Genomic DNA, 21,573 nt, shown 5'->3' with positions numbered 1-21,573 from the left:
ATTGTCGGCTGACTCCACTTAATGTTCCTCCCTGAGTCTTCATCCTTTTCTTGATTGGATCTCCTGACATGTAAAAATAAATATTTACTCTTATGGTCCAACAGATGGCACTTTAGTCAACTCGACTCCTTGGAAGCATGGAAATGTGATTATGTTCCTTTACCATAGCATTCCAGAATTTAGTACGAATTACTTTTGTAGAAGCAAACTTTAACCAATAATCTACACCAATTCAAACAAAGTCAACCATATCGGTGCTTAAAACCAATGACTTGATAAGATAAATTCAATAACAGCAAGGTATCTGTTGTTGAAATCAATTATGGTTCATACTTTCTTTATTGATTCTGTTGAAATAGACAATTGCAAGAACCTGATATGCTCACGACAAGCCAACACAAAGCAAATGCATCCATTATCCTGTAAGTTATTTGTGTAGGCAGAACTATTAATGTCTGACCATTTAATCAACAGGTACTCAATCATAGGAAGATAAGATACTCACCGTCTGCCTGGAATTTGGAATACTCGAAGGAAAACAGAAGTGAAGGCTACTTTTACGTGGTAAGCCAACAATAATACAACAGGTACTCATGGCAATTATTTCTTTGGAAAAGGATAACGAAGAAATGTGTCTCCAGCGGTCGTGTCATTGATAACATGTAAACACATTCGATTGACCTATTACTCTGAGTAAAGTTATAACTGCTTCTTTCCGTGAACATTTTTTTTTGATTGTACATCGGATTGAATCCCAATTAAACTAAATCTCCAATCAAAGACTGCATGTGTTGCAGTTCAGACCCAAAAACAGAAAATGTGGGAAAACTCAGCAGGTCTGGCAACATCTATGACAAGAGAACTAATTTGATTCGAACTGTTAACGCTCTTTTATTCTCTCCAGTAATATTCATGATCCATCTTTTGTCACACAACAGGAAAATGCAAATAAAGAAATTGCTACATCTATAGCGATAATTTTAGTTGCGTATTCTATGTCGGAACGTACTCGCCAGAAAAAAACTGTTTTCCTGTACGTTGTACCAACGAACATTCAAGAGTTTTCACTCTCCTAATCGCAGTAGATGCTTCTCCAAGGAGCAGCATCAATTCGACTGCAGTATAATACCTGCTATGTTTCATTATAAATGTTCTGATGAACGATTAATTTATTATGAATATTAACATTTGTTTTTTTTTAATCTGGGAGAACATAGCATTTTTCACAGTTTATCATTCCACATCTGCTGCTCGTAAACCATCATTAATATCACACTGATCAGTTAATCCCCACTTATTTCATAAAAGTAGGAGGCCTTAAAATTATGGACGTATCCATGAATATGAACCACCATAATCGCACTACTAATCTAAACCTTGCTTTTCATTAGTTGGATGGAGTTCAATGGTCACTGCACAGATATTTTAATGGACGTTGTTGGCACAGACATCAACCTATGAGCCAACCCTTTTCACTATGCCAGGAAATCAGTTTAAATACTTGGCTGGAGATTTTGTTTGCAGAGGAATGCAATGCCAACAGCGTGGGTTCAATCCCAAACACTGGCTTGAGGTGACCATGGAGGACTCTTATTTTCAGCCGCTTGCCTGAGGCCTGGTGGCTCTCAGGTTCGATCATCAGCAGTCACCTGTCACCAATGAGCGAGAAGACAATGGGTCTGACAATTATTTCTTTGGCAAAGGATAAAGAAGAAATGTGTCTCCAGAGGTCTTATCAGTGATAACATGTTAACATATTGGATTGACCTATTACGACGTCCTTTAAAATATCTGTGCAGTAACCATTGAACTCCATGCAACTAATACAAAGCAAAGTGTCGATTAGTAGTACGATTATGGTGGTTTATATTCACGGATACCTTCAATAATCTTAAGGCACAATCTATGGCCACACAAAACAACAATTTACGACTTCGAGCCCGAAACCTGACGGAATTGAAGGGGCAACACTAGGCTTTAATTTCTGGGTGGGTTCCCAGTTCCAGTCACAATTGTCCCTCTGATGTCAGTCGAAACAATGAGCCGTGAGCTGTTAGGTGCGACCTGCTGACTATGGCAACAATAAGCCAATCTTCGGAGACTCCAAGGTAACTGAATATTAACACTGTTCTTGAGCTAAAGAATGTTAAGAGCAGTTTGCTTTGTGCGAACTCGCAAATATGTCAGTTCCTTTCCATTTATTCGTCATTACTGCAGCTCTCATAAAATGTACACACTTGTTCATATACCAGCATGATTGACACGTATTTTCTTTTAAAAAGGTTCAGTCACAGATGATGTTAAATACTGTAGCTTCATAAAAGCATTAAATTTCTACATTTACGAATTTCTGGCGGTATTGCTGGTGCAGACTCGATCTCCCAGGAGCCAGTTTCAGTGATGATGTTTGGTGATACGGTGACCAATAGGTGCAGTTTTTGAACCACTGCTACTACATGTTCTTTGCAACTATTGCGTCAGGTTTGCAAGAAAACCCTGAAACTCTTGATCTACTTCTCTAATTATGGCGATGCTATCAGAGCTAAGGGTGTGGGGACTCGATTTGCTGCTGATTGTGACCGTGTGAAAAGGAAGGGGAATTTTACTATTCATGATCTTCGGCTCTCTGTAGGTGTGGTGGATTACTGCGGACTGATAGACACAATGACATAGATCATACGAAGCCTGGTTCAAAAACTTGTAGTTTTAAAAGCCTTGGAGCCTTAAAGGAAGGGGAACGGCTAAAAAAAAACAATCTGTGGTGCGCTGGTGGGATTGGGGGATGTACACAGATAACCATCACTGAAGAAACTAAACGTTTATGGACAATGTCTCTACATGACTGTTCCCATTATCACTCTGAATACTCGAGTGAAATTCCAGAGTTAAGTTAACTCCACAATGAGGAATTATTTGTAGAAACATGGTGAATGCATTTGTTGTCCCTTCAAATGCATATTCTGTGTTCTGTTTCTCCAGTGCATTGTTGACTTTCCCAATCTTTGTTTGGATGCTGCTAATACGGAGTGCTCAATGAAAATCTCTCCTTGATATGTACCACTTTGACGTTTCTCAGAACTCACTCAACTGCAAACTGAGACTGTCTAGTGACGGTGAGTGAAAACGAACCTGTCAATCTCACTCCAACAATTGCAGTCTTTCACTGAAACTATTCCTTTCTGGTCAGTAACCGTCCAAGCTGTCTGTAAACTCTGTTCGAAGTAGTGATATTCCACATCAGTAAGACATCAAACTCTGGGTCAGCTCAGTTAGATATTAAGCTGTGTCTCAGGTCAGGTAGAGATCAACTTGTAGCTTCATGTAGTGCGCGCTCAAAGTTTCTCCAGGACAGTTAATGACAACATATCCATGTGTACTTTTTTTTCTACTCATCAGAGTGCACCAAGGATGAACACAGACTTTCGGAAGCTAATATATGGCAAAATTGTTAATACATAAAAAGCCAGAAATTCATTCATCACTTTTCGAATGATGTACAGAGAACATCTTTCATAAATGGGGCAGAGGAAACTTTCCTCCAATACTACACTCATAATTGTCCATCGTTAAATATTGGACATAGAGTCATAGAGATGTACAACTTGGAAACAGACCCTCCGGTTCAACATGTCCATGCCGACCAGATATCCCAAACCAATCTAGTCCCACCTGCCACACCCGGCACATATCCATCCAAACCCTTCCTATTCATATACCCATCCAAATGCCTCTTAAATGTTGCAATTGTATCAGCCTCCACGACATCCTCTGGCAGCTCATTCCATACACGTACACCCTCTGCGTGAAAATGTTGCCCCTTAGATCCCTTTTATATCTTTCCCCCTCACCCTAAACCTATGCCCTCGAATTCTGGACTCCCTGAATCCAGGGAAAAGACTTTGTCTATTTATCCTATCCATGCCGGGCATAATTTTGTCAACCTCTATAAGGTCACCCTCAGCCTCTGTTGTTCCAGAGAAAACAGCCCCAGCCTGTACAACCTCTCCCTGCAGATCAAATCCTTCAACCATGGCAACATGCTGGCAAATCTTTTCTGAACCCTTTCAAGTTTCACAACATCTTTCCGATACAAAGGAGACCAGAATTGCACGCAATATTCCAACAGTAGCCTAACCAATGTCCTGTACAGCCGCAACATGACCTCCCAACTCCTGCACTCAATACTCTGACCAATGAAGGAAAGCATACCAAACGCCTTCTTCACTATCCTATCTACCTGCGACTCCACTTTCAAGGAGCTATGAAACTGCACTTCAAGGTCTCGTTGTTCGGTGCTTTTCAAGATGAAATATGGAAATTTCTGTATGCTCTGCACATTGTGCTCCTCATGCATCGCCCACTGCCTATTCCATTCGCGTTGTTCAATTAGAGCCATTTTCATATTTTTTTTGTCCGAGGCTCTGTCTTTTTCCTGTCACTCTGAATCTTAGGCATGCACCCCAGTGTCAGATCGCTGCAGCTCACCGATGGCGAAATTCCCTTCATTTGTGAAGTGTCCAGAGATGCAGGAAGTCCGGAGCACACGATCTTTGCTTTGACGACATTTCAACAATTTGGAATGTAGATTAAGAATATCAGAGATTTACCGGATCCCTGAAGGTAAAATTGCAATATTCAGATCGTACATACTGAATAGTGGAAAAGAATAATCGTGAAATTTCCTTCATATTGTGTCACTGTAACTGGCTCCTGTGGAATAGGATTTGCAGATTTAACAGCTACAGATATATAGAAAGTAAATCATAATAAAATGATGATTTTAATCAATGTTTCAAATTAAAGCATATATTTTATTACAGATAAACACAACTAATGAAAAATACTGCAGACATGTTACCCAAAAGTGATCAATTCACAGCACAACAACTTAACTCATAACAAATTGTGCCTTTTAAGAATGAGCAAATAGGAAGAGCCAGCATGTTTGGGTCTGATCAAAAGGGATTAAAACTGAATTGTTTCAGCTGAGTTCAAAAGCATGTCGCATCTGAACTCCATGCAAATTAATTCAATTCTGCTGGTGTCATCAAGGATCACTCAATCGCTTTACACCTCCCTTGTCTTCAATCCATGATATCAAAGTGCTCGCCACGTGAACGCAGAATGGAGGCTGTAAGAAGCTAATTGGCGCATCTGAACTGATCCACGTTGTCTGGCTGAATCACCTAATCATCTCTGTCCTTTAAGGAGCACTAATCTATCAACGTAGGTCGCAAATATACTCAGCACCATGGCAACATTTTTTTTCTGATGATGGAATAAAGCTTAAATGAGTTTTAACTTCAATTTTGGTCATTGACAGAGTCTGTCTGGGAAATTGATGTGTAATGGCTAACGTTGTTGTGGCATCAGTCCGCTGTTCAGTTACCGTGAATCACTCACACAGCAATTCTCTTACAGGAATGGACTGAAATGTCTGTGTCTGACCGCTGTTATAAGCTGCCCTCAATAACGAAAGCGTTCTGCACATTTCATCCTTTCATTCGATCTGAAAATCTTTCCATTCCTTTCTCACTCACGTTTATCTTGGTGTTCTGTTAAGTACATCTATGTTATTCATTCGTGCTCCTTCTGGTAAAGACAGCCGCATTCTACTTGTTCACTGTTATGGAATTGAAGGCGTATACTGTACCTTTAAGAGAGACTGAAAGCTGTTTTGCACTGAGAGCATGACATACTTGTCATGTGACTGACTAGCAGTTTCAGAGTATATTTGAAAATTGAAAATATGTGACATTCAGTTTTTTTCACAACCGTTCGAATTTAATCATTCAGTTCAAATTATGCGCCAACATAAGAAATCCCAATCCAATGTGATTATATTGTTTTCAACAAAATCGAACCAATGACACATCTGTTGTTGAAGGGATAAAAAAGCAGGCATTTTGGGACTTAGCCACGTAGAGAGTGTAAACTGCCATCTACAGAGAGACTGCCATTCAATACACTCTCTACCAAAGGTCCCTTTTTCATATGAAATTCCTTTTCAGCAAAAGTCTGAAGACCATCCACGATAGCGACAGCCTGAGGAAGGAGGATACCAGAGATGACGGCCGCTTCCTAGTTTTGAAAACTAAATTTATGTAATTTCCATGGGCGCTTACATTGGATCAAATGTGTTGTAGACTGGGAGGTGGATAAGAAACGTTTACGAGAAAGGAGGCTGAGAGTTGTAAATGATTGTTGTTTCATGTTTACTATGAGAGTTTTTTTTTTCTATATAAGTAGTAGGAGTTAGGAGTTGTCTGTCATTCATATTGTCATAGACTATGATGCAAGGTTTTTTTTGTGATGTTTGGTTTACTTACCATAAGGTTTCAGCACCGTGTTTGTTCGCTCGGGTCTAGGATTTGGGCAGGTTTAGATAGATCCAGACTGAGATTTGAACAGATTTGAACGCACTTGTGGTGTGAAAGATTCCATCAGATTTTAACTTGCTGACCAGTGTCCTGGATCTTTGACAAAAGATGTAGACGTGACAAGTTGTAACTTGTTGTTGGGCAAATGCAAAGTAAGAGAAACGTCTCTTAAAATTGCTGAAGGAATTCTGGGGTTTGTTGAATTCCAAATTTGCCAAGAAACTTCAGAAGGACAGGAAAGTACCATGGTTTTAGAATGAACAAAGAGTTTTGAATTGGGTTTAACCAAGGATGAAAGGAAAACTCAAATTGTGAGAGAGTTGCTCAAGCACTTAGGTGTGTCAGAGAAAAAGACAAGTGCAGCAGACTTAGAAACACTTACATAACTTTCGAGGAAAAATGAGCTAGAAGATAAACAAAGAGAGAGAGGACAAAATGTAAGGGAGATAGGAAAAATGACAGAGAGAAGCGAGAGAGAGGAAAACGAAAGAGCAGGGGGAGGGAAAGGAAGAGAGAGAAGGTTCGTAGCTGAGTAAAGAGAGTGAGAAGTAAGAGACAAGGAGAGTCAAAGAAGAATGGCAGTGAGAAAAAGAGAGGAAAGAAAGAGAAAAGGAGAGAAAATATAAACGTCAGAAGTTATGACTTAGGAAAGTCAATTTAACACTACGTAGATGAAAAGTGCGATGAAGGTGTAGAAGTGTACTGTCCCTTTCCGAAAGTTAAAAACGAGCAGAACTACCTGACAGTACTGAGTGTTCTGAATAAGGTAAAATGTAACGTTTTGCTCCAGCAGCAAGAGTAGCTGGGTGCCAGGAAACAAAAACATGTTTGATTTGGGCCAATCAGTTTAAATTATAACCCACAATAAATACCAAACTCCAAGCAAGTTTAAATTTAATATATTGACAATGTTAAAAACGAATGACACAATCCAATACTTTGGGGTATAAGACTAGGAAAACATGAACAGGCGAGAGGGAACTGCCAAGTCAACAGCATATATAGATTGCCCGCAGAATAAGCCTCTTACAGGTACATTTATTGATCAACCACTTGTGGAAAAGAAATCCTAAGGAGAAAAATAACTACAGAGAAAGATACCAAGGGAAGATTGGACAGCTGCTTGATTTTGAAATTTGAATTTTGGTAAATCTGAATCGGTGTTTTATCGGTCCAGTCTTAAAGAAGTTAAAATAAACATAGGAATTGTAAACAGCTATTAGTAAATTATTCTCTGTTATATTTTAAGAACTAAAGGTGTTACATTTTACTTTAGCGAGCTCTTCGCCCCTCGAATTTCCGCAGATGACTGCAAGGGGTAACTCTCTTTCTGTGTTGCTGGTTAAAATTAACAGAGTGAATTTATCCCGTGTAGTAATAGATCTGGGGGCGCTTTGTCGGTGTTTGCACGGTTTAGATGGAGTTTTTATCGCGATTTGGACAGCTTGATGTTGTATTTCTGATTTGAACTGGATGAGACATAATTGAATAGATTTGGCGTTACAAAACATGCCACAGATTTAAAAGCTTGCAGGTTAGGATTCTAGATCTTCAAAGAAAACATAGGTGAGACAATTTGTTTAAATTTGGTAACTTGTCGGTGATTAAATTAAAAGTGAGAGAAATTTTTCTTAAATAGCGATTTGAAAATGTTTCTCAAATTTGCCAATTAAGTTTTGAAGGAAAGAAATCCATACAATTTTTTAAAAAGCAATTAAGATAGATTGGGGTGTAACCAGGGAGCAAAGCAAACCTGACATTGTAAGGTTTTCTTCAATACTAATTTAAGTTTTTCTACCTCTACTTTTCTTGTATGTTTCTCTGACTCATACTTAGGTGAGTCAGAGAAACATACAAGAGAAGTAGAGGTAGAAAAACTTAAATTACTATTGAAGAAAATGAGTTAAAGGATAAACAAAGAGAGGTGGGGGAGAAAAGGAGTAAACTAGAGGAAAGAGAAAGTGAGAGCGAAAGAGAATGAGAGAGAAGAGAGAAGAAAGAAAGAGCAAAAATAGAGAAAGAGTGAGAAGCTTCGTAGCTGAGCACAGAGAGAAAGAAGCAAAGGGAACAGAAAGAGACAGAAGATTCTTAGCTGAGCAAAACTAGAGAGAACTTGAACTTGAGAAATTGCAACCTCGTCAGTCAAGGATAGGTAACAAGATGGAGATTAAAAGAGAGGGTAGTGATATATACAAATATATTCAAACTCGGCCAAATGTTGATGAAAACGGTTTTGATTTCTCCCCTATTTCATTTGAAAAATTGACTCGGCAGATGGACTGATCAGAGGATTCATGGGTAATGGTGGTTCAGACTAAACCATTAGGCACATCAAGTGAGATATTCACCGCGCTGTCAGATGAGGGATCAAGAGATTATTAAGAATTCAAAAAGGCTATTTTGAGATTAGATTAGATTCCCGACAGTGTGGAAACAGACCCTTTGGCCCAGGCAGTCCACACCGACCCTCCAAAGAGTAACCCACCCAGACCGATTTCCCTCTGACTAATGCACCTAACACGATGGGGCAATTTAAAATGGTCAATGCACCTGACCTGCACATCTTTGGGACTGTGGGAGGAAACCGCAGGAAACTCACGCAGACACAGGGAGAACGTGAGAACTCCACACAATCAGTCACCCGAGGCTGGAAACGAACCTGGACCCCTGGTGGTTTGAGGCAGCAGCACTAACTACTGAGCCACCGTGCCGCCCAGAGTTGCATTGTTGATCAGTTGTAAAATTCTCATCTGCTACGCAGAAGACCTGGATTTGATTCCCAGCCGATGCATTGTGGCATCTTGTACTATTTTCAGTGTTAAGAATCGGTACCAGAAGTGTTGAGACAGGAGTTCAAAAACATAAAGGGAACCAGATCAGTTTTATGGTGAGTTCGAAAGAATTAGCATAGTAATTTCGACAGAAGGATGCGTGCTTTGAAAATAGATAGGACCTTTGAGGATCTCCGAGAGACTATTCGGCTGGAGGACTTTAAAAACTCACTTCCCGAGATGGTACAAACTCAAGTGGAGGAACAGAATAGTGAGGAAATGAGAAGGGCATTACAAAGAGTAGATGAATACACGTTGATGCATAAGACAAACTTCGGGCCAGAGTTTCATTCTGTGATGGAGAGTAGTTGGGAAAAGGGGAGATCCTACACGTCGAAACCAAGAGTACAGACAGTAGTGATATTTGCTAAAGCTTAAATAAAGGTGCCCAAGAGGGTGAAAAAGAAGTGAAAGCACTCAGGTGATTGCAATAGTAAAGTGGGACAAGTGTTGCTCGATAAAGAAAGGCACTTTGGGAAAAGATGTGGTAAAAGAAGCCAGTGGCATTCGTGAATGTAGTAAAGGAGACCCCAAGAAGAGCCGACGATCTGCAGGTGGGTGCACAGCATAGGCAAAGGATGGATATGCTGTTCGTACAGGATCTCTGCAAAATTGGTGCCTCTGTGCATAAAGTTTAATTAGAAAGAACAGGGGTCGATCACATTAAGTTATGATTTTGAGAGATACAAGATCTAAGCAGTCATTGACAGTAAGCAATGAGGGAATATGCATCCTTTCTGATCTATTACCAGAGCGTGTGTTAAATTTTTGGATAGATGGACATAAATTTAGCGTTCCCTTATGTAAGATCTGATTGGAGGCCCAACTTAAGTCAGGGAATGTTACAGTGGGAGTGATTGACAGAGGATCAGTTCAGGAATTCAGTTTGTTCTTGGGAATGATTTGGAAGGATCCAAGGTGGGACCTGCACCGCTTCCTGCGAAGAAGCTCAAAGTAGATCAAGAAACTGTGGAGTAATAACAGAAATACTGTGGTATTTGCCAAGACTATGTGATTACCATATCGCACTATCATAATACACACCGCGAAGCAGAAATGGAAGAGAAAGATGCAGAAATTGACATTCACTTCGCCGATACCATGTTTGATGGAATGGTGGAGGAAAAGCCTGAACAGGCAGAGCGTCCACCAGAAGTGTTTAATCCTGAAAGGCTAAGATACGTTTAAAAGCAAAGCAAGACGACAAAAGATGTATATGTGGATGTGTCATCTGAAAAGGAGGCCGAGAATATTCCGACGTGTTATCATCTGACGGAAATGAAGACCACAGCATGTTAGTGCAGAGTTGAAATGGGCCAAAGTGCACCAGATTGTGTTTTTGGTGGCGTACAGAAAGGAAGTGTTACGAGGAGCACATGAACTACCAATAGGAGCTCACCAAGATGTACAGAAGACTCAGGTTCCGGTAGAAAATCGTGTTTATTGTCGTGGAATGCACAAGAATGTTCTTAACAAGTGGCATACATGTCATACATGATGAATAGCACCTTAGCCGCAGGCAATAATAAAACCAGTACGTTTGCTGCTGATTTGAAGAATATTTCACGCGGGTTATGAATTGATTGTACAGGTCGGCTCCCAAGAACTAGAAGTGGGAGCTAATAATTGGTGACCGTAATGAATGTGTCTCTGAGTTTTGTGGAATCAATTCTATTATGGAATATCAAGGAAAAAAGTGTGATAGTGGAGTTAGTAGCTTTCTTCAAGCGGTATGGGCAACCCAGAATGATTCAGTCAGAACAACGGTCTAACATTACTGCTGTGCTTTTTCAGGAGGTGATGGATAGCTTATGCAGACAGCACTTTAAATCAAGTGCGGAAAAGCCTGAATTCCAGGGAGCTTTGGAAATGTGGCATCAGACGCTGGAGACCATGTTAAGACCGCACTGTCAGGATTTTTGAGTTAATATTCGGAAAAGATATGAGAGGGACTTTGAAATTTATGAATGAGAATTGACAGGACTGAAGTTGGCGATCTCTCATCTGGATTGTCTCGGATGTGAGGGATGGACTAAATCGATGAGGTGAGTTAGCTCAACAGCACCTGAATAGGGCACCATATAGAATAGAACAGAAGACGGATAGAACTTCTGAAATTTGGACGTTTTCTCTTGGGGAAGACATATTTTTATTGTTATCAGTGGAATGAAATTTCGTCAAAGCCACGTTTAAAGAACTCTATCAAACTGAGAAAAAGTTGAGTCAGACAAAATTACTGGTAAAGATGCCAGATAGAAAAGAGTTGCATCGTGTACGTCACGTGAATATTTTGAAATCTTATTATGGTAGAGAGAGGAACATGAGAAACAGGTGTTAGTTAGTACCCCACAGAGTGAGCAAACCTAATCCAGATCTTGTGGTATTTGATGTGCCTCAAAACAAGTTGAACAATGAGAAAGGCCTTGGGGAGTGGGATACGTTAGTAAACTACCTGCTTCAAGAGCAAAGAATGCAGTTGAAAGGCTTGTTGGAGCAACAGGAGTACACATGTAGGATAAAGATGGGGAACATTGTGCTATTGCGCATAAAGTAGAAGTAGGCAATGTTTTTATTTCCAACAGAACAACACACCCAACAAAGCTTAGTTCTTTCAAAGCCCACATGTCGAGAAACACGTGGATGCGATGCTCAACGAAGACATCGAAACAAGTCAGAAAAAGTGGAGTTCACTGATTGTCTTCGTTCCCAAACTGAAGTGACTCAATGATTTCGTATGGACCATCGAAAGGTCAACGCCAAAATAAAATTGGGCTCATAACCACGACCGAGATTGGAGGACTATATAGAGAAAGTTGGACAAGCCAGTTACATCGGAAAATTTGATTTATTCAGTGGTTGGAGGCAAGGACCATTATCGGAGAAAGTGTAAGGAATGTCTGCGTTTGTAATTGAAAATGGGCTGTATAATTTCGAAGTGATGTACTTAGGAATGAAGAATGCAACGGCCACATTCCAAAGTCTCATAAACAGAGCTGTGGCTGGAATAACAAACAGTGCAATCTACCTGGATGATGTCGCGACTTTTAGTGAGTCATGGAAATAACACATGGTACAGTTGGGAGAGCTCTTTGAAGGATTAAAAGGAGCAAAACTCACGAACGAAAATTTCAAGAAAACAGAATTCGTGAAAACAGAGGTGACTTTCTTGGAACATAACATCGGTCACAGAAGGCTGACCCAAAGGAACGCAAAGACGACAGCCATCAAGAAAAAATGAGGTTCAGTTTGTGGAACAAAGCGGGTTCCACCAAAGTTTGTTCCAAACATCACAGCATTGTGGCACGGCTAACAGATTTCTTGAAGTGGAACACAAAATTTCAGTGCACAGATTAATACTAGGAGACATTTAACAAATTAAAAACAGTATTAAACACCGCACTAGTTTAAACTACACCAAATATTTTGAAACCTTGTTAAGTTGCATCCCATGCGAATGATGTAGTCGGGCTGTACTGCTACAGGAAGATGATGATGGAATTGAACGACCAGTTGATCATTTTACAAAGAAACTCAACACCCACAAAGAAAATAGTCTACAATTGTGAAGGACCTAATGAGTTTCATACTGGCCTTACAACATTTTAATGTTTATGTGACGAACAATGCTTCGGAGATGGTTGTGGAAATGGATCACAATCCTCTTGGACACTTGGGATTCGTTAAAGACAATAATGTAAGACAATTACGTTTGAGTCCTATGTTGCAAACTTCCAATTTACAAATCGTACATGTTGCACTTCATAATTGCAATGCAGAAGCGTTATCGTGGAAGTAATAGGAATGTGTGTGTGTGTGTGTACACACACACACATATATATATATATATGAACAGATACATTTATATGCGAAGAAATTAATATGAACTTCGATTAATTTGCGATGTATTTCATGGTAATGGGGTTATGAATTAGAAAAAAGCCTCTTTTCATAATGAGAGTTCACCTTTTTCTCTAAGAGGGAGATTTTAAGAATTTCAAGGCGTGTACTGTACGTTTAAACGAAGTGAAAGCTGTTTTGCACTGAGAGTTTGAAAGCACTTGTCATATGACTGACTAGTAGTCTCCGAGTGCACTGGAACATTGAAAACATGTAATATTTGGAATATAACAGTTTCTGAACATATTAGCAACTGTTCAGAACAGTTCTAATTTAACCAATCAGATTAAAGTGTGCCCCAAGATACTAAATTGCAATCAAATTTGAGTTTATTGCTTTTGTTAACGTCGAACCAATGAGCCAGTCTGATGTTTGGGGTATGAAGCAGCCGAAATTTTGTGAGCTAGCCAGGCAAAGAGTAAACCAACATCTATGGAAAGATTGCCGTTCAAAACACTGTATTAAAAGTAACATTTCCATATGATATATCTTTAACAAAATACCAAAGATGACCCAGTGATACCTACTCCAAGAGGAAAGAGGACACTAGAGACGACCACCGCCTTCTCGTTTTGAAAATACAGTTGATGTAATTTTAATAGGAGCTTTTTGGAACAATATTGTTATTCAGTGGGAGGTGGAGAATAAACTTTTCAGAGAACAATGGCTCATACTTGAAAATTGTTGTTGTTCAATGTTCATGGTTAGAATTCAATAATAAATTGATACTTCTCCTTCAAACAGTGGAATTTTGGTGTTCTCTGTCACTCATACTACAGTACATTACGAGGCGAGATAGTTGGTTATGGGTGTTTGGCTTAATTTCAGAAAATCCACTGACTAACATTGAACCACTTACTGAACAAATTCCTCTTCAAATCCTCAACGTAGCATGTTGTGTCAGGTAAGCATGTCTATTTAAAAAGATGGAACTGGAATCCTTCTCAAGTTGTGTATTCCTCTCCACGTCTGGAACCTCATGACTTTTTTTAAACCATCAGTCTTTTTACCAATAAGTCTTCTCGCTCGCAGATAAACGAATCCACGCTGACTTATTAAATTCTGACATTTAAAATCTTTATTTTCTAGCATCATGTCCATAATTCGTTTATCCGTTGTGATTTGTGTCCTTCAGTCTTTATGTAAGAGAAGCCAAAGATTAAGTTCATTTAAAAGTCATTTTTGTTTCAGCATTGAAGTTATCCAAAACAGAAAGAGAACGGATATCAACATTACTGTTGATCCGAGCTGCCAGGGATCTTTCTGAAACTCAGAAACCTGCAGATCATCGAGCAAGAGGAAGGTGATTGCATTGGACCCATTAAGTTTGCTGTCATATCATTCAGCTCATGTGATGTGACAAATGGGATCTGCTGATGTTAATTACTTCGATAACCACAAGGCAATATTTATGACAAAGCAAAATCTCAATATTGTGCTCTGTTGGTCTATAGAAGTTAAGAAAACTGGAACATGATAGGTCACTACTTAACCAGAGAGATAGTCTCTCCAACTGACCTGACAGACAGCTTGACCTCTAACTCAGCCGATATATAGCTTGGTAGTTAATGGCCAGAAACAAATAAAGTTCATTGAGAGAAATATGTTTATGAACTTACTTTCAGATATTCGTTTTTATTCATTCACTCTCACTAGTCAGTCTCAGTGCGGAGTGGGGAGAAGATTCCAGGTAGGACACCCGAGGGAATGACTTTCTCTTGTCACTGTATGCTAGCACTATTCACATGGAGATAGGAAAGAGTTTTCCCTAACAAGGAAACACCAGCATGCATGCATGAGAAGGGAGGCTAAGTCATTGCATTATGTTTCAACTGCCATTTCCTCACTGCAGAGCTGACTTATCTTTCAAATGTCAGTGCTCAGAGCTGTTGGGAGCATCATATACCTATACTTCTGTTTAGAACTTGTTCATTAAATCTTGCAATCAATGTATATTCCCCCACAAGCCTTCAGCTCCTTACTTTGTGCGAACGTGGCAGTCTCCTTCGTGCCAAATCCCTCTGGTACATGTCGCTGTGTATTATGGCCTGCACTAATACACAACGCTATCAGACAGACACACACACCTTTGTTTTATTATACATTCACAGGATGAGGGCGTCACTAGTGAGGCAGCATTTATTGCCTTTCCCCTCTTGCCAGAAGGGCAGTTATATGTCAACTGCATTGTTATGGTTCTGGAGTAACTTTTCAGACAGATGTAAGGAGGACAGTTTTCTTTCATAAACGACATTAGTGAACCAGTAGTGAACCTCACCGATACTGAAATTCCCCTCACTGTTCACACGGTCGATGTCAGCAGAGAACTGAGGACCCACACCCTCAGGTCTGAAAACATCTCCATGGTTTGTGATGTAGATCACGAATGTCGATGCTTTATACCAATCCTGGCGATACCTTTGCAATGAATGTACAGAAGTGATCAACTAATTGTAACTAATGGCTACAGTAACTTGTGCAAATTTCATCGCTGAAACCTGCTCTTGGGAGACCAATTGGACACTAGCAACACCTGCATACATTTAGTAATACAGAAATTCAACCTCTTATCATTATGCCATATTACCGAGAGTCACTTGACTGAACATTTTCTAAATAGAGAAAATAACGTCAGTTATTCCTGAATGTGAAAGAGTGGATTCGTTTTAAAATGATTAGATTAGATTAGATTACTTACAGTGTGGAAACAGGCCCTTTGGCCCAACAAGCCCACACCGACCTGCCGAAGCGCAACCCACCCATGCCCATACATTTACCCCTTATCTAACACTACGGGCAATTCAGCATAGCCAATTCACCTGACCTGCTCATCTTTGTGAATGTGGGAGGAAACCGAAGCACCCGGAGGAAACCCACGCAGACACGGGGAGAACGTGCAAACTCCACGCACATTCTCCTGCTCCTCATCTTGTTGCCTGACCTTCTGAGCGTTTCCAACACCACACACGTTAATCATTCTTGACATAGTCAGCAGCTGTCATCTAACAGCTCAGTGCGCATTTGTTCACCAATTTCTGACATCTCTGGGGAAGCAGTAACTGAACCAAGAGCCAGGACATAAAATAAACTTTTCAGTAACTTTAGTCTCAGGGCTGGGCCAAGTCAAGAAGAATTGCTCATACCGTGCAGGCATCAGTGCTGAAGTTTCCTATCCTAATACTTAAGCAGAAACATTTGACCTCCCGTCAGCTAAAATAGACCTGTCGAAGGCCAGTTCAATTATACTGGCTTGTACTCATTGATGTGTTCAATATGTTGAGTTCCTCGTTTAATATGAATGAAATTGGGACTGAGTGACACATCAGAAAGAAATGAACAGTAGATGTAAAATGATAAACTATGGGAACTGTTCTGTTCTAAGAAAATCACATGTTCATACACAGAAAAACTTAAACGCTCCTCAACCGTTTTAATTATAGGACACAACAGGCATTTTTGGGGAAGGATAGCTCGATTGCAAGAGATAACTGGTTTTTCTCTATTCAAATACTTCCAGATCTACTGAGCTTTAAAAACATTTTTTGTTATTATTTTTGGTTTCCAGCACCCACAGAACTTCTGGTTTTAACAAATGATAGTTTACTGGATTTCAATTGACGTTATGTCCAACGGAAACAACTTCTGGGGTTGAGAGAGTACAGACTCGATTAACGGTCACTAAAGAAAAGAAGAAATCTTCATTTCAGTCAAGACTTCCAGCAGGAAATTTTAATGCTCATTGAAATCTGTGAGGAGATCCAGAAGAGAAACCGATTGAGAGTCAGGCAGAAAGACGGAGAATGAGTCAGCAGGTATAAAGATGATGGAGGTACAGGGAAATGAACAGTAGGAATGGCATCAGTCAAGGTTTGGGAAAAGACAGGAAGATAAACTACAATGGCATGGAGCGATTGAGATAACCACCCAGTAAGAGAAACAGATGCAGCAAAAGGGAACAATGGAGAATGAAAATGAAAAAGCGGAAACTCAACAGGGCGTGGGTGAATCCGTGGGGGAGGCAGAAAATGTCACAATAGGAAAAGTGAGAGAAACGTTGACTTAAATGTCAGCAAGGTTTGCAGGAAATTTTAGGATGAAAGAATTAGGCTGAAGGAAACCAGAACTAAACTTCATTCACATTGCTGTTTCTTCATAGATTTGTTGCTGGTTTTTTTTTAAATCTGGCACATTTTCTTCTTGTGTGAAGTTTCCAAACGCAAATGATTTCCTGTTGAGAAATAGAATATATGTCCTAAATCGGACAGTTTCAGTCCAGTGAGAATTTGCTTCTATCCAGAAAAGAAATGGTAGCAAGTACATTGGAAAACTGTCAGCAGAAGGCAGCTGCAAGGCATACACCATTTGGACTTGGAAATACATCGCCGTTCTTTCAGTGTCGCTCGATCTAAGTTCTGAACTCCATCCACATTGACAACACAATTGTACCTATTGCCAAGGAGTTCATGAGTCGAGGAAGTGGATCGTCGTCTCGACACCAGGAGCAATTACAAAGAGACAATTAATCCAATCGCTATGAATTCAAGAATTCAGCTTTTTAAATTTGCAGTTCCAAATCAGAGATCTGCAATCAGCCAAGAGGAATTTCAGAGGCGGAGCAAGGAATTGAAACACAATGAAAGGCATTGATAACTGAGTGGCATGCAGCCGGATGTGACCTCATATCTGGTATTGATAACCTCAATATAGGTGACAATGGGTCGGAGTTTATTTCCCATTGTTTACACTTGCTGAGAAATCACTCCTGATCAAATAACCACATTGACCCACTTCTGTTTTCAATTTTCACTCTTGGTGTATCAACGCGGTAAATGGGCCCCGAGAGGATGAAGACAACCATTTCATCTTGTTAGTTTAGCAGATTACAACATCACTTTTAAACAAATGTAAATGGGGATTGTATCTTTCACTGGAGACTGTTTAATTGTGAACTGCCTATATTTTTTTTCAAATGGCGAAGACAATTGAAATTCCCAGTCAACAACATTAAAGCAGGAAAAGAAAATCAATCTCCTATCCGGCCATGGCTTAGGTAATGGGTATGTTAAGGTGTTGAAAAACCCCACCCGTCGGCGCCGTGGCTCGGTTTGCACCTGAATATTAAGTCAGCAACCCTGGATGTACATCCCAGCCGTACCTGTCACTGAGTTAAAAAAATTCATACCTCAAACTTCCTTCTAATACAATGTTTTTGATCCAAACAAGGATCTGATGATGTGACACGAGGCAGAGTCTGACAAATGTTACAGAAGTATTGGTTGTAATATTTTCCAAAAATCGTTGAAGTTTGGAAAAGTAAATGCAAATTGCATAATGTCCAATGGGATACGTTTACTCAAACAGGCAGGGAGGCAAAAATAAATTAGTACAGGAGAATTATGCTGACAGCCACTGTTCAAAATGTGTTACATTTAATTCTTAGGAAGTAAAGCAAGAAGCCTGGAACTTTATTTTTTAATAGATCAGGGTCACTTGATTTCATGAAAGGGAAATCATACCTGACTAATTTGAGGACGTCTCAACCAGAATGGACAGAGGGGAAACAGCAGATGTGTCATAGAACATAGAACATAGAACATAGAAGGATACAGCGCAGTACAGGCCCTTCGGCCCTCGATGTTGCGCCGACCGAATCCTACCTAACCTATACTAGCCCAATAACTTCCAAATGCCTATCCAATGCCCGCTTAAATGACCATAAAGAAGGAGAGTTCACCACTGATACGGGCAGGGCATTCCATGAACTCACAACCCGCTGTGTGAAGAATCTACCCCTAACATCTGTCCTATACCTACCACCCCTTAATTTAAAGCTATGTCCCCTAGTAACACCTGACTCCATTAGCGGTAAAAGGTTCTTAGTATCTACCCTATCTAAACCCCTAATCATCTTATACACTTCTATCAGATCTCCCCTAAACCTTCTCTTCTCCAATGAGAATAGCCCCAAGTGCCTCAGCCTTTCCTCATAAGATTTTCCTACCATTCCAGGCAACATCCTGGTAAACCTCCTCTGCACTCGTTCTAAAGCTTCCACATCCTTCCTATAGTATGGCGACCAAAACTGCACACAATACTCCAGATGAGGCCTCACCAGAGTCTTATACAACTGCAACATGACCTCAGGACTCCGGAACTCAATTCCTCTGCCAATAAAGCCCAGTACACCATATGCCTTCCTCACAGCACTATTTACCTGGGTGGCAACTTTCAGAGATCTGTGTACATAGACACCAAGATCCCTCTGCTCATCCACACTACCAAGTAGCCTACCATTAGCCCAGTAATCCATCATCTTGTTATTCCTACCAAAGTGAACGACTTCGCACTTAGCTACATTGAATTCCATTTGCCACATTTCCGCCCAGCTCTGCAACTTATCTATATAAGTTGCATCTACATCTTGGATGTGCAAACTATGTTCAAAAAGGTAACCTCACAAAAGATTTAGTCATAAGGTTAGAACACCTGCGTCATTGAATTTAGAGCATTAGCGTAAATAGAGGATTTACTGCTGGGCATGAAACAGCAACACAGGAAAAGAATTTTGTTTGCGATCTGGTGACCTGCAATCAATGGAGTTCCACAGATAGCAGTGTTTGGAGCACTAATGTTTACATTGTATAAAATGCAAAATAACGTGAGAAAATTGGATATGGTTTAATTGGAAAGAAGAAAAACATATTATTTGATTGGATAAACACTGAAGAAAGGTACAACACAAATAGACTCAGGGACATTATTGCGCGGAATACATCAAGCTAGATCAAAACTGCAGCAAGTAATCAGGCAGTCTAATTGAATGCTGGCCCTTATTTCAAGGGTAAAAAATGAGGTCTGCAGATGCTGGAGATCACAGCTGCAAATGTGTTGCTGGTCAAAGCACAGCAGGTTAGGCAGCATCTCAGGAATAGAGAATTCGACGTTTCGAGCATAAGCCCTTCATCAGGAATAGAGAGCCAAGCCGGCTGAGATAAAAGGTAGGGAGGAGGGACTAGGGGGAGGGGCGATGGAGGTGGGATAGGTGGAAGGAGGTCAAGGTGAGGGTGATAGGCCGGAGTGGGGTGGGGGCGGAGAGTCAGGAAGAGGATTGCAGGTTAGGAGGGCGGTGCTGAGTTCGACTGAGACAAGGTGGGGGGAGGGGAAATGAGGAAGCTGGAGAAATCTGAATTCATACCTTGTGGTTGGAGGGTTCCAGGCGGAAGATGAGGCGCTCCTCCTCCAGCCGTCGTGTAGTTGTGTTCTGCCGGTGGAGGAGTCCAAGGACCTGCATGTCCTCGGTGGAGTGGGAGGGGGAGTTAAAGTGTTGAGCCACGGGGTGATAAATTACATGCAGGATTGTGTAACTCCCACTTCAGAAATAGAACCAGTCTGACCAAACATTGGGACACAGACAGACATCGCTGTGAGCAGGGTTCGAACCTGCGCAGGGATACCCCATTGGATTTCAAGTCCAACGCCTTAACCACTCGGCCATCACAGCACATACCAATAAATTACATGCAGGATTGTGTAACTCCCATATAAATTCCTCTGGGCCGCCCGAACCAACCAACCCAATAACACCTCTGGGCCGCCCGAACCAACCAACCCAATCACCCCGTGGCTCAACACTTTAACTCCCCCTCCCACTCCACCGAGGACATGCAGGTCCTTGGACTCCTCCACCGGCAGAACACAACTACACGACGGCTGAGGAGGAGCGCCTCATCTTCCGCCTGGGAACCACAAGGTATGAATTCAGATTTCTCCAGCTTCCTCATTTCCCCTCCCCCCACCTTGTCTCAGTCGGTTCCCTCAACTCAGCACCGCCCTCCTAACCTGCAATCCTCTTCCTGACCTCTCCGCCCCCACCCCACTCCGACCCTCACCTTGACCTCCTTCCACCTATCCCACCTCCATCGCCCCTCCCCCTAGTCCCTCCTCCCTACCTTTTATCTCAGCCGGCTTGGCTCTCTCTCTCTTATTCCTGATGAAGGGCTTATGCTCGAAACGTCGAATTCTCTATTCCTGAGATGCTGCCTAACCTGCTGTGCTTTGACCAGCAACACATTTGCAGCCTTATTTCAAGGGGTTAAGGGTTCAGTGTTAGGAATACGTACTTAAAATTTGCAAGATTCTAACAGTGATCACTTAACTGGAGTATTGTGAGATGTTTTTGATTCTTCCTTAAAGAAAGAAATAATTTTGTTTGAGTCAGTTCACAGAAGTTGAACTGGCGTGATTCCCAGTTTGAAGAGATTGCCTTATGAACACATATTAAACAGGTTTTGACTCTACTTAGTGGAATTCGTAAAATTGAGAGATAATCATGTTGAAACATGTAGGAATCTCAAAAGCTTGAAATGATAAATGCTGAGAGGAACTTTTCACTCATGGGAGTCTATAGGACATGAAGAGATTCTCTCAAAATAAAGGGGTGCTAGTTTAAGACAGAAAGGTGATGA

General features: G+C 40.7%; 1 non-coding gene across 1 annotated transcript; it reads right to left on the bottom strand.

The window, feature by feature from the left end:
• Window positions 1-20,527: 20,527 nt before the first annotated feature.
• Window positions 20,528-20,609, bottom strand: trnas-uga (transfer RNA serine (anticodon UGA)). The gene has a single exon. It is a non-coding gene; the product is annotated as a tRNA-Ser (tRNA).
• Between the last annotated feature and the right edge of the window lie 964 nt (window positions 20,610-21,573).

This window comes from Hemiscyllium ocellatum, assembly GCF_020745735.1.
Source record: "Hemiscyllium ocellatum isolate sHemOce1 chromosome 27 unlocalized genomic scaffold, sHemOce1.pat.X.cur. SUPER_27_unloc_21, whole genome shotgun sequence".
Classification (NCBI taxonomy): domain Eukaryota; kingdom Metazoa; phylum Chordata; class Chondrichthyes; order Orectolobiformes; family Hemiscylliidae; genus Hemiscyllium; species Hemiscyllium ocellatum.
The sequence above is the reverse complement of the archived record's forward strand: the minus strand, read 5'-3'. Positions and strand labels throughout refer to the sequence as shown.